The 13170-nt window shown below is 43.0% G+C and overlaps 1 protein-coding gene across 2 annotated transcripts in view; it reads left to right on the top strand.

Annotated features, from left to right (window-relative positions):
* Positions 1-1009: 1009 nt before the first annotated feature.
* The window catches only part of HTR4 (5-hydroxytryptamine receptor 4), a 242181-nt gene continuing 230020 nt past the window's right edge, over positions 1010-13170 (top strand). The window contains exon 1 of one of the 2 annotated variants that reach the window (XM_072990255.2): positions 1010-1666. The gene's annotated coding sequence lies outside the window, so the exon portion shown is untranslated. The remainder of the gene's footprint in view (positions 1667-13170) is intronic. The other variant, XM_020780479.3, reaches the window with a different exon arrangement.

Below are 13170 nucleotides of genomic sequence, written 5' to 3' on the forward strand. Positions count from 1 at the left end.
AACATTGTGATGTGCCCCAGCCGCATTCCAGCCGCAAGTGCCGGCAGTGTATCTTGAAACTTTGGAATTTCTTTAAAAATAAAAAATTGCACTGGGCCGCATTAGAAGCTGACCTGGGCTGCATGCGGACCTCGGGCCACAGGTTGGACAAGCCTTATTTAGGCTTTCATACCAGACACACTTGACTGGGAGTAATATACTTCTGGGTGAAACAGCATAAAACTGCATAACTGTGTCGACCAAAGCTAGTGGGTTTACAAGTGCTATGCCCAGAAAAGCAACAATTGCAGATTTTCTCTCCTGGAAAACGACACGCTGAGACCTCAAACTATGTAAAGTTCGAGAGACCCCATAGTCATATTGCCTCCAAATTTCATTACTCGAATGTGGGTGGGTCTAGAGGCCCCGCACAATCATAACCCAGCACACCTAATTTCTGCTTTAAAAGTGTTACCACATCCAAGTCTACTAAAACCAAGGTCCAAATTCTTTCAGGGCATGGAGCAGTTCTTTCCCCCTGGGAGGATTAAGTGCGCTCATGGCGCACTGAATGGCCATCCCTTAATCGGCCGGCTGCCCTCCGCCCTCTTCGGTAGGGGAGTCCCGTCGGTGTGAAAGGCGAGGAAGCAGCGCTTGGTCCGAGCCGCTTGGCAACGCGGCTGCAAAGGAGCGACGCTCTCCTCACGCCAAGCGGCAGCCCGTCCGCCCCACAAAAGGCGAGTCACTTGTGTTGGTGTTGGAGGTGTTGGGCTGCGGTTTCCAGACCTCTCGGCACTTCCTGCGACATTACCTCCTGCCCGAGCTTGCCCGCCTGTGAGTTCATCGAGGAGGACGAGGACGAGGCGGGGGCGGGGGGGGCGCGCTTCAGAGACCTCTCCGCTCCTCTGCGCGCTTTTCCTAGGTGGGCAAAACGCCCCACGAGGGGTAAGGAAAGGAGAGCCTCGAACCACTTTTCTTTTCCTCCCCTCCGAGAACGCCTGAGGAAAGCGCTCTCCCGGGAGCCGCTGCTGGTTCGTCCTCCCTCCGCTTCTTCCCTCCAGGCGAGGAAAGGCGACCCGCAGCAAGCGGGAGCAGCAGCAGCAGCAGCAGCGGCGGCGGCGGAGAGCCCTCTCTGATTGGCCGCAGCCGGCGGTCAGGGTCTGCCGCGTCGGGAGGGCAGCAGGCAGTCCGTTCCCTCACCTGAGGAAAGCAAAGCAAAGCAGCGAGAGGTGACCCGGGAGCCCTTCAGGGCAAGGCAGGGTGCCGCAGGCGGGGCCAGCTCAGCGCGCGGGCTTTTCTCTCGGCGCCCTCCCCTCGGGAAAGCAACTCCGCCGAAGCAGCAGGAGCAGGAGCGGCAGCAATCACTGAGGAGGGGAGCGTGCCAGCCAGCCAGCTAGGCGCGGAACAGTTGGGGGGGGGGGACTCTTGACTGGCTCGCTTTCCCGCCCCCGCCCGCCCGCCCGCGCGCGGAGCCCTACAAGAGGCGCGAGGCGAATGGTCCGGGCAGCAGCGCGCTCCTCTCCAGCCGGTTTGGATCGCCCGCCCAGGCGCGCGCGGGGCTTGGCCTCGCTCCCCTTTTGCCACCACCGCTGCGGGCCGGAGGCGAAAGACAAGATGCAGCCGGCCATGTAAACAGGGCGGGCGGCTGGACCATGGTGTGGGCGCCCGGGTTGCTGTCCCTGCAATGGTAAGTAAGGACCACCTGGGATGACACCCCCCCCCCCAGCCTGGGGAGAAGGAAGTTTCTTTCGTTAATTGCTCTTCTTCTAATCACCAGCGGCCTCACTCTTATAAAAGAAAGAGAAGTAGAGCTTCTCTTCCCCCGCCAATGCCAAGGCTGATGGGCAGATCGCATCATTCTCAGAATGGCACCGTATGCCCTGGCATGAGCAACTTGTGCCTAAGAGGCATGTGTTCAGAGTATTTAGTAATACCCATTTCTGGGCTGAGTCCTGATGTTGAATGAAAGCCCTCATGGCATACACGCAATGCCTGGAGGTAATTTGCTAGACTGTAGAGCTGTTACAGATCTCAGTTACTATTTGCCAGCTGAAGAAGTACATGTCATAGATGGGATCTTATCCTGGAACAAATGATTTACATCAAGGAAAGCAGTGTAACATAAATTTCCGTTGCTGCTGGATAATTGAAGAAGACAGTGTTAAAAGCAAAATTGTCTCACCATGGGAATATGTTCTGAATCAGTCACGTGTTGCCAAGAGTATCTTCCATGTGTGAGATCTGTAAAGAGAACTTGAGAAAACTTTGAACTTTGCTTTGTTCATTCCCCTGTAATTCTTATCAGGTCAGGTTGCTTTGTTCATGTTTTATTTCCCTCTGTAATTTCTTATCATGTTGACAAGGGATCCCCAGTGATTTAAATGGCAATACCCAAAGTGTGCTAGAGAACCTTTTCCTAAGAGAGACATGTCCCCCCTCCTATGAGTTTGTTCCACTGAATAATGGATGATATGCAAAAAGGGGATAGTCATGTCAATAGTGTCAGCTGATGTAAATTTCAGAAGCAAGGGGAGGTACACGTAATCCAAGATGGAGCAAAGTAGACAACCCCCCCCCCTCCGTAGCAACAGAGGAGGAGAATATTGGGGATGGAGAGGTGATGAAAATGGAACCAGGATTTTATGAGGAGGCTGGCACTGGTGCATGGATCTAAAACTTACAGGCTCTACAAATCCACAGAGAAAACCCCAAATTTGGTAAGTTTAACACAGGAACAGGAATGGCAGTAGGTGGTGGGTGGGGGTAAATATGAGTGTCTCATTTTGTATACTATTCTTTTATTTTATAGTCTTGAAGTTCCCAGTGGGTGGAAAACAAGACTGATATGTGTTAATGGAGAGGAATGAAGCATTCATGGAGCTATCTAGCATTAGTTTGCTGCAGAGTGTGAAAAACCTTAGTGCTAACAGTTGTGCATTATTTTAAGCCTGAAACGTTATGTGTATGGACATGAAATACACAAGTTGCAAGGGCACCTATTAGTGGGTGTAAAAATATATATGTACTGTATTGATTTTTTAAGTTCACCATGCACACTTGCGTCATTGTTTTTATCCTACAATTGTTGCATTGCAGAAATAACAACATGCTGGACCACCCTGAACTTAAAATTGTAAGATCTTAAACATAAAATCTTTTGTCTAAATGCTTAAGGAGTACTCAGCTATTCCAAGATTTAACAGTGATATCCTTCACAATATTAAAAGAAAGGGAGCAAGACTCCAACATCTGAATAAATACTACCATATATTCAGACAAGAATAAATATTTTGCAAACTTGTCAATATTACTTTACACCTTTTCATTGTGTCTACACTAGAAAACCATTAGCTTTAGAGACAGCAATTATCTGTGGTAAATACTGGTGGAATCCCTGAACTTTACAAGCAAAGCAATCAATTTGTTTTAAAACAGGGTTTAAGAGCAGTTGCATAACTATAATTTGATTTTGAATAATTGCCTTCTGCTTGCATGACTACCTGAAGTGTCCAGTTCACATAATGCACATTCAACTTTGTTTTGCAAAACCCACCTCTGCATGTCTTGCAATGCAAATCTGCAGAATAGATGTTCTATTCCCTTTGTCAGTGCTTTCCCTTAGCAGTGCATCTGGTATATATCTTCCAAATGTCACTAGCATGAAGTCTATTCTCAATAAAGTGCTAAGGAGCAGCAGAGAGAAATGGAGTTTGGAAGACATGAACTAATGGTCTGCTAAGCTCTTTTTGAATTGGTATGTTTCTGTGGATGAGTAGATGTTCAAAGGCATTTCTTATATGTGCCACACTTTTTGTGTGTGTATAACTACAGCAATAAATGAAAAGATTGCTTTTAACATCCACATTTGCTTATCTAAGAGAAGGGTTCTGCAGTCGTCCCTCCAAAACCTGTTTTAGATTAATATTGTCAAATCGGTACAGCTTGATGTATTTAGCTGCTATGCTGCCTCTCTGTTTGCTTAGTAGAGGATAATTCTATGATAGAAGAGTTGTATGGTCCCAAGGGATGAGGGAGAGGGAATGGGCAGAATTCGCTGTCAATATTATTTGCCCACCTTGTGGATTGTGTACAAATACATGGCGAACTTAATTTTTTAAAAAAAAGTAGTAATTTTTTTTGTTTTTTCTACCATAACCACATGAAAACAAATGTGCTAAATGAAAACTACCACCACTGCCTGCCCTTGGGATAGGTGATTATTGGTCCAATTTTATAGACTGAAGCATTGAGACTTAGAGTCAGTTTTAGTCTGTGGGTAAATAGAAAGATATAAAGTCAAGCCTCTTAGTTCCTGTGTCAGCACCCTAAAGAGTCAGTGCCAAGCATGATCAGTGTGCAGGCACACAAAGAACCTGAATAGGAAACAACTCACTTGCACATCTGTTTGCTTTTTGTGGTACTTGGACTGGTCGGCCACCAGGGGCCAAGGCAAGAGGAACATCATAAATGGAGCAGCCCAGTGGAAAGATAGTATCTGTGGAAAGGGTTAACCTGTGAGAGTTATCCTTACATTTTGAATTAGATTTTTGTGAGGGCATTTGACTTATTGAGGGATGCAGGTATTCCAGCAGTACCCCTGCCAGTTCTTGCTTTTTCTCGGGGAAAACTGACCCCAGAACAAATAAACTTAACTGACCTACTAGATTAGGAGTAGAAAAGCACAGGCACTTTCTGTTCACAGAAATAGTTAACAGAGAGCATCCGATGGATGGAGCCTATAGACCAGGAGTGAACAAAAGTACAGTCTTGGTGCTCCTAGTTCTCAATCCAGATTGTTCTTGTGCTGGTTTACCTTTTAAACAACAGCCCCCCTCCCCCTGGCTGAAATAAGATAGATCAAAATGCCAGTTTTTCAAAGCTAGAAGTGAAAGTCTAGAACACTTTCATTTCTCATTTGTGTTTTGTGAGGACAGTTTGTGGTGAACCCAAGAAAGATCTGGGGTAGAGGGGGCAGCACATTGGCCCCGAACCTACTGGAGTGGCTCAGTGCTGTTAAAGAGGGAGCAGAGATGGTGTGTTTCTTTAACAGAGCTGTGTTTGAGTACCTGGAGCATAAGAAAACAAATGTTGAAAGCTTTAAATGTCATCCTAGTTAAGAGGCATCTTAAATGTTCCATGATAGACATTTTGCAATGAAACATCATGGAGGTCTGAAATCACTGAAGTTGAGTATCTATACCTATCAGCTACATATTATACTGAATCCAGCAGTTACGAAGTTCTGCTCATTTTAGACTGGAGTACCCAAAAATGAACCAGCAGGAAAATAGAGCTGCTTCCTCACAGCAGAGGTATTGCTTCTCTCTAGAAGGAAGGATCTCCAGAACTCTCATAAACCTTCCCCCCCTCTTGATCAATGCAGTACAGTGATTCGTTTGTGTTTCATTATGTGGAACCTCCGGTGAAAGTATTTTTGTTGCTGCTGCTGTTTTTCAGGGCTAGTGACCTACTACAGTACTCCATTTTTCTTAACCATTGTGTTGTTTAATTTATGTACATATTGCTGGCAATCTTTGCACATTACCTACAAAACTAAACACTCAGTTTAACACATTCTTTCGAAATTGCTGCCTTAACAGGGATGATGTTTTCTAAGAAATGTGTGAGTTGTTGAATTGTTTTGATAAGGATCCTGGCTCTGGCACTGGTGTTTTGAAACTGATGGAAAATCTTTGAATCTCCTTCACAGAACTGGGTTGAGTCTGCAGGTCTCTGATGGGCAAAAGAGATGCTATAGGCTGTGAAATGCCAAGGAATTCAGCGATGTATATACATTGTACAGTACCTTGATGTTGGAACTAAGCAGCCTTTGGCTGGTAATACAGCCCGCATCACCTCTCAAAACAAACAAACAAACAAACAAACAAACAAACAAACAAACAAACAAACAAACAAACAAAAATCTTGCCTCCCATTCCCCCTCCAGCTGATATCTTCTCTGAAAAAAGGAAATTCATGCTGTGTTTCGTCTTTGCAGACTGCACTGACAATGAGATTGTTGCTATGACGTTATGTAGAAAAGTGGACTAAAATGTGTTCCTCGGTTTTTTGAAACCAATATCAGTTTAATTCACAATTCCTTTACTTAACTTTTCAGGGTGTGTCCCAGCCACATATGTATTTGTCTGAGAATTATACCCTACCGTGTAATATGAGTTGATGTAAAAGTTACTCCACCGTATCTAATTAAGACAGCCTTGTTCTTAGTTTTACAAGTCTCTCCCCACCCCCTCTGTGAATTCTGAGAAACCCTGTAAAAAAACCTGACCAGTGCTAAATGTTCCCTGCCAGGTCTCCAGTGCATCAAGTCCTGCTCATGTCCAGTTTCTTTCCTGTTGCATTTGCAAACCTCTTCCCCATGTACTTTTCAATGGGAGTGGGGGAGAGCTTCCTATGCCCGAAACAAAGCCTTACCAGTGGGAAACATGCCTAGCAAAGTTCTCTCCCTCCCCATCCCACCACAAAGATTGCAATTTGCCAGGGGATTCACACATTTAGATAGGAATCAAGGGGTTTTGTGGTTACTCCCCCTGACTAGTGCTTTTGAAAGATACTTCTTGGAGGAAGGAAGGAGATGGGCCAACTTGGAGTAAGCCAACTCTATTTATGTGCTAAACTGAAAGCAAGAAGTTTTGGGCTTGGATCATATCACTGCTTGGCTTTCATATCAGATCCCCTCCCTAGAATTCTCAAATTTGGCACCATTGCATCACTGATAATCAACCGTAGTTACAGAGAGTGATACTCTCCGTTACTATGTTCTACTCTTCTTGCTGTAATCCTATTCTTTTGACAGTCATCAGATATACTGATTCCATCCTTGTTCAGGGGCTATTTTGATTGTCTACTTAACACAGTGTTTCTTAACTACATGGACACTTAGCTGCTTACCTTGGACCAGAATGTGAATGAATTGGTCTTGGGGAAAAGGGGAATAGGGGTGATATATACTCAACTCAAGCTCTTTGATTTCAGTCAGTGAAGCACTACAGCCATCCAGCCTGGTTCCCACGTCTTAAAATGAAATTTCTATATCTGCAGTGCAATTTAGATTTTAAAAAAAAAAGGAAGACGAGAAATCCATTGCTTCTCCTGCTCAAATGTTATTCCATTCTTACAACATACACTTTGCTGGTTCTGGCAAAGACTGCACCATCCATTGCACTCAAATTAATTTTTTTGATGCTTTATAGAAATTTTGTATTGCTTTTCAAAGCAATTTGTTTTTTGATTATCCTGCTCCTCAGAAGACTTATTCCTTATTTTAGTAGCTAGAAAAGTCCCTCCCCCCCCCCAAGTTTCTAAAATAGTTTTTCATTACCAACAAGGGGAAGAAAACCTGGTTCAGGGAGATGCAGCTTTGATTTCATGATACCTTAATTAAAGGACTTGTTAGTGTTACTGTTTGTGAAGAAAAGTTCACATGGGGTTATTCCTACCTAGTTTTATTTCAGAAGCCATTTATTGCTCTGTCCTGTCCAAGAAGACATTTATAGAGTGGCAGTTGGATGTTAACTTTTTGTACTTATGGGGTGGGGGAGATAATGTCAGAATCAAGTCTACTTTCTTTCCCTCCTTAGAGAAGAGGATGCTTTATGGAATGGATCTTCTGGTGAAAAAAAGAAAAGAAAAGAAAATGAAACGGGAGTTAAAACAATAGTTATGTGGCATTTTAAGACTAAGGCATTTGATTTGACATGAACTTTCATAGATGTGGTTCATTTCTTCAAATGCCTGGAGTACAATATTGAAGCCATAGGTCTACAGTTATGTTTTTATTGGTTATGAGGATGGAATAGCATTAAATGGGATACAAAGAACAATAGTTATCAACTTCTGTATCTTAGTTCGTGCTGTCCCATCCCCATAAACGTGTGTAGTGTGAATATAAAGCTGTAGGTTAACTACTGAACCCTGTGCATCTGAAGCAGCGAGGTACAGTGTGTCCATGAAAGTTCTCACCAAATCAAACTTGTTAAAGGAACTCCAAGGCTTTTTGCTGTTTTTGCTGCAAAGCTACCTCCTATGAAAAGCCAAACCAAAGCAAACTAGTATAGCTTCATTTCTTCAATGCAGCTGCTTCTAATCTGGTCACATTATGTAATTCCATTAGCTTGGTTATTATGCCAAATAATGGCATTTAAATGAGAAAATAGCTTTAAACGAACAAGAGTGGTTGCAGACACACAACAGCATTAGTGGGAGACACATCCAGTGATGCTAATGGTAGAAAGCAAATTAATTTGAAAGAAAACAAATTGGGCTCATTCAGTTTTATATCATTATACAAAAAATATTGAAAATAATGGAAAATGTAATCAGAATTCCACTTGCAGCATTCTTAGGTGTGGTGGTAGGAAGGGCACGCCTATGAAACACTCCAATCACAACATTCATTCATTCATTCATTCATTCATTCATTCATTCATTCATTCATTCATTTATAGCATTTTATCCCACTTTTCTCCTTAAAAACACCCAGCTTACATCATTAAAAGACAATATAAAGGTTAATAACAGTGAGTATACAAATACTAAAAAAGTATCAAACAAATACCATAAATAAATAAACAAACAAAAAAAACCCCCTAAGCAACAGCAAAACATATTCAAAGCAGTTAAAAAAAAGACAATCCATTTAAACCCACCACCACCACCAGTGAGGCAGCCAGTCACTCAGGGAGATCTTGCCTTCTTGTGGAAGGACAGTAAAGTTGGGGCCAGCTTGACCTCCTGTGGGAGGGAGTTCCAAAGTCTGGGAGCAGCAGCAGAATAGCCCATCTTCTGTGTCCCCACCAAATGCACCTGTGAGGGTGGTGAGTCTGAGAGAAAGGCTGATGATCTTGGCACTCAAACAGGCCCATAAAGGGAAATGTCGTTCTTAAGATAGCTTGGGCCCAAGTCCTTTAGGGCAGTGGTCCCCAAACCTTGGGCCTCCAGATGTTCTTGGACTACAAATCCCAGAAGCCTTCACCACCACCTCTGCTGGCCAGGATTTCTGAGAGCTGAAGTCCAAGAAGATCTGGAGGCCCAAGGTTGGGGACCCCTGCCTTAGGGCTTTGTAGGCAAAATGTTACAATATGCACTGTTTTTGGTGCATATCAAGCGTTCAGTACAGTATGATCCTATATATTTTTACTCAAAAGGTAAGTCTCACTGAATTCAATAGGATTTCTTCCAAAAGAAATTGTGTGAGCCTTACAACCTTACAATTGGATAAAAAATATATCAAATTATTTAAAGAAATCTCAGCCATGCATGCGTATTATAAATCCCAGGTGTGCTACCTGTCTTCGATCCTGTTTGAAAATCCTTTCTGGGTAATTTATCGATCAAAAGAGGAGTCATTTTCCTTTATGGCAGTAAAAGATAGTTGAAGCAGATTTTTTTGGTCCTCTTGAATCTGCCTTTCTAGTAGGTGCTACGGCAGGAATAATTTGATGAAAATACAATCACTCGGTGTTCTAGTTTCACATATGTTCATGAACCTGATGCAAACATATTTTTATTTTGCACAATGAACAGTATTTGTTATTGCAGTAGTATTACTTTTGAGGGTGTTGGCTTTTTTGCCATTGTTTAGCAATGCTTAATTATGTTTTTTTAAATAAAATAAAATTGGCAGCAATGTGTTAGTTGCTACTTGAAATTACCAAATACTGTATTACTTGTAAACATTTATTATTGATGAATTATGTACTGCTTTTTCAAATGACACTTCCAGGTTCTGTGTGGTGGCAAGGTAATAGCTGGAAGCAGATTTTTATTTCCAGGAGAGGTAGGAGTAACATTTTCATGGCAGTAGCACAGGGAAGGCTTTGCTGTTTAGTTTCCTGAATTCCTATGTCATAACATGCTGTCATATATATGAGTTACTAATACTCATTGTTTCAAACCAAGTAAACATTTGCTAAATGGCAATTCACCTGTGGGAAACGGTGTTGCAATCATGGATGGGCATTGTATGCAGCATGGCATTATTCTTCCTTTCTCTAGTCCAACTCTTCCATAATATATTAATAATAATAACCTTAGAACGGCAAAGCTGAAAGGGACCCTATGGATCATCATTCACCCCATGTCGAGGAGGCCCAGTGGGGAATCAAAACTCCCAACCTCTGGCTTTGCCAACAGATACCTAAACCACTGAGCTATCCAGCAGTTATTCATATTCAGTCTCTCTTTTGGAGAGCTGACGCCAAGGACTGATTGAAATGCAGAAAAGAGCAACTGTTCTATTTGGGTTCCCATCATAGCAGCACCCCATTGCCTGAGATTTCATAAACAAGGCCATTGTGGTTGCACAGAAGTGGGACAGGAAAAGGCAAACTGGTTGTGGAAACAGAGATGAAGGTAACCCAGGTATGTTTTCCCAGGATTACCTGGCTATCCAGTTAATATTGCAACCAGGAGCCAAGGAAAGACTTATAAAAAATTAAATATCTGATGAGCTGCAGCAGTTGCCAGCCACCATTCCCACTGAAGTATACATCCCACATCCTTACCTGAAGCACACATGATGTTGGGGCATTTTCCCCATACCCTTTGGTTCCATAACACGTTGGGATGACTAGAGATGGGGACTCAACTTTTAAGACAAACTCACAGAAAAATAAAATAAAATCTTGCCTTTCTCCTTTAAAAAAGGTTTCCCCTGAGATTTGCCTTTTGAATCAGAGAAGCACAGCCTTCCTTGAGACTTTAGCTGGCACAATGAGATCTGGCAGCTAAGGGTGTGATATCACACAGGCATAAAACCTGCCTTTAGCATCACTTGTGGCATGATCTGGTGCAAGCTGTTTCTCAGCAATCACAGAACATATTGTATGGCCAAGAGCTCTTCGGCCTGATCCTGGTCCAGAGCCAAGCTGGATCATTTTGGTCCAGCAGTAAGGCTAATGTTCTTTGGGGCTGGACTGGAATGATTCTCCAATGGACAGGAAGGTAGCTCTAAGTGAGATTGCTCCTGGAAAAGCTACCATCCTCAGTGAAGTCTGATACACACTTTTCTCACCACCTGATTGCACTACAGTATAAATATTTCCACACCAATCCAAGCTGATCACTCTTCCCCCCCCCCTTTCCTCCCTTTCTTCCATCCACTTTGTTTTTTTTTACTGATTGGCCTGTGACAAATTTTGATCTTGCTGACAAGAAGTGGTTTTCTCTTTTCATTTTAGTAGCTTTGGACTAGGCTGTATTCATATGACTAAGTTTTGAGCTTCCTTCTTTTGCCACAACCACAAAGGCATCCTGTTATTCAGCCTCTCTGTTCAGACTGAAGTTAAAACGATTAAGTTTAAGTTAGCAAGTGGTTATGAGTTATTTCCTCACATTTATATACTCTTTGTCCGGTATACTCTAACCTATCTCAGACTTGATGTTGGATCGAAGATACAATTCATTGAAGCAACATAAAACAAATGTTACAGCTGATGGAAATGTCTCCTGTACCTTTGATGCTGGTGGTAATGGCTTTGGCTTCAGGTAGAGGCAGAATTTGTATCCACTTTTGCAAATCAACAGGCTCAATAATTGAAGTGCAGGGTGAACGAGGGAAATGAAAGTATATTTATTTACTAGAGTTAAGTCAAGTGAAATTCAGTGAAGATTTGCCCTAAGAAGTTTGGAATATAGATATTAATGATAAATTAACATGTAATATGAATATTGAAAAGGGGGTGTCACATACAAAGGGAGTTCCATAAAGGAGGTCAAACCAGTTCAGAGAATAAGCTGGCAGAGCAAAGAAAAATAACATAAAGCAGAATGCCACAGAGTAATGCTAAACAGACCAAGGTCATATATGCTAGAGTGCTAATAACAGGGACTGGGAATGCAAGCAGAGCTTTGTGTAGCACCTCTGGCCTGCAACTGAGGCTTTTGTAGCTGGGTTTACCTGGGCTGGAGCCAGGGCTCCTCTGCAGACTTCTTAGTGGAAGGTCTCCCAGGAGGATGGCCATTTTCTCACCAAGATGGACTGCTCACAGGGAGGTCTTCTCTGCAGATAAGCACTTTTTGGCTGGATTGGGTACAACCATGCTCATATCTTTGGCATCAATCTCTTGAGCCAGGAGGAGAAGCCTGCCTCATCCTCCAACTCAGGGTGTGATTGGACAGCTCAATTTAATCAGGCTGGATTAGGCTAAATAGGGTCACGTAAGGTCATAGAGAAGCCCATAATATTGGGAAACTGAAAGCAGAAGGGAGATTTAAAGCCACAATCTCCACTTTTATTAGATCCCAGGAATTTCACATGCTAGATACCAGCCAAAATGGAGGGATCCTACTCACACTGGCACTTACATTGGCTGGTCACTGGCAAAACAAGCAAACCACCTCATCCCCACAGATACCAAACAGTGGGAGAAATGCCTACCTGACTGCATCCTCAGATTCAGGCTCTCTGTCTCTTCTGCTCTCTCTGAGGGTCCTGATCCTTCTGGGGCAGTCTTCTCCTCCATGCTTTCTACTGTTGGAGCCTCTCATTCTTTCTCTGAAGAGGACCGCTCCAACATGGACATGACACATTGGCTCTGCCATTGGGAGGAGCAAGCCAGATGCCTCAAGCACCAAGACATCGAAGACAGAGCTGTGTGGGCTCCATTGCCTTCTTTCTATCCGCTGAGCTAGGCTGTAGTAGAAGAAGCTCTCCTATTACAAATTTTTGTACAGTAATGTGTTTCAATACCCAGTCCCTTCTAGTGTATCAAAATAGGGTGGATCTGCGCAGGGTTTCCTTTTTCCTCACGGTCAGCCCTGTTGCTCATCTAAATTGTTGTTTGCTAAGTTGCTTTGCACAGCTCATTCATTTCTGTTAATTCTTCATGTCGAATAATTGGTCAAGCCGAAGTCTCCATGGAGAAAGGCTTGATGCACCATGAAAATAATTTAGTTTGGCAAATATATGTTTTCATATTAGCCGGGGATATGGATGTTTCCTGATGTACATTGTCTCCCCTTTTGTTACCCTAGGAATGTGATTCTTAACCAGCAAAAACAAGCCTGATAGTAAAATAACTAGCTCTTGGTATTCAAGAAAGAACATGTGAGAAAAACCTGTTACTTTAAGGAACTGGTTCTTTCTCTTGGAATTTTATACCTGAAGTGAAGGATAGAAAACTCTTGAATTCCACGGGTATCAGAAATGGGGAGTCTTAACTGCTGGCA

This window comes from Pogona vitticeps, chromosome 2 (assembly GCF_051106095.1).
Source record: "Pogona vitticeps strain Pit_001003342236 chromosome 2, PviZW2.1, whole genome shotgun sequence".
Classification (NCBI taxonomy): Eukaryota; Metazoa; Chordata; class Lepidosauria; order Squamata; family Agamidae; genus Pogona; species Pogona vitticeps.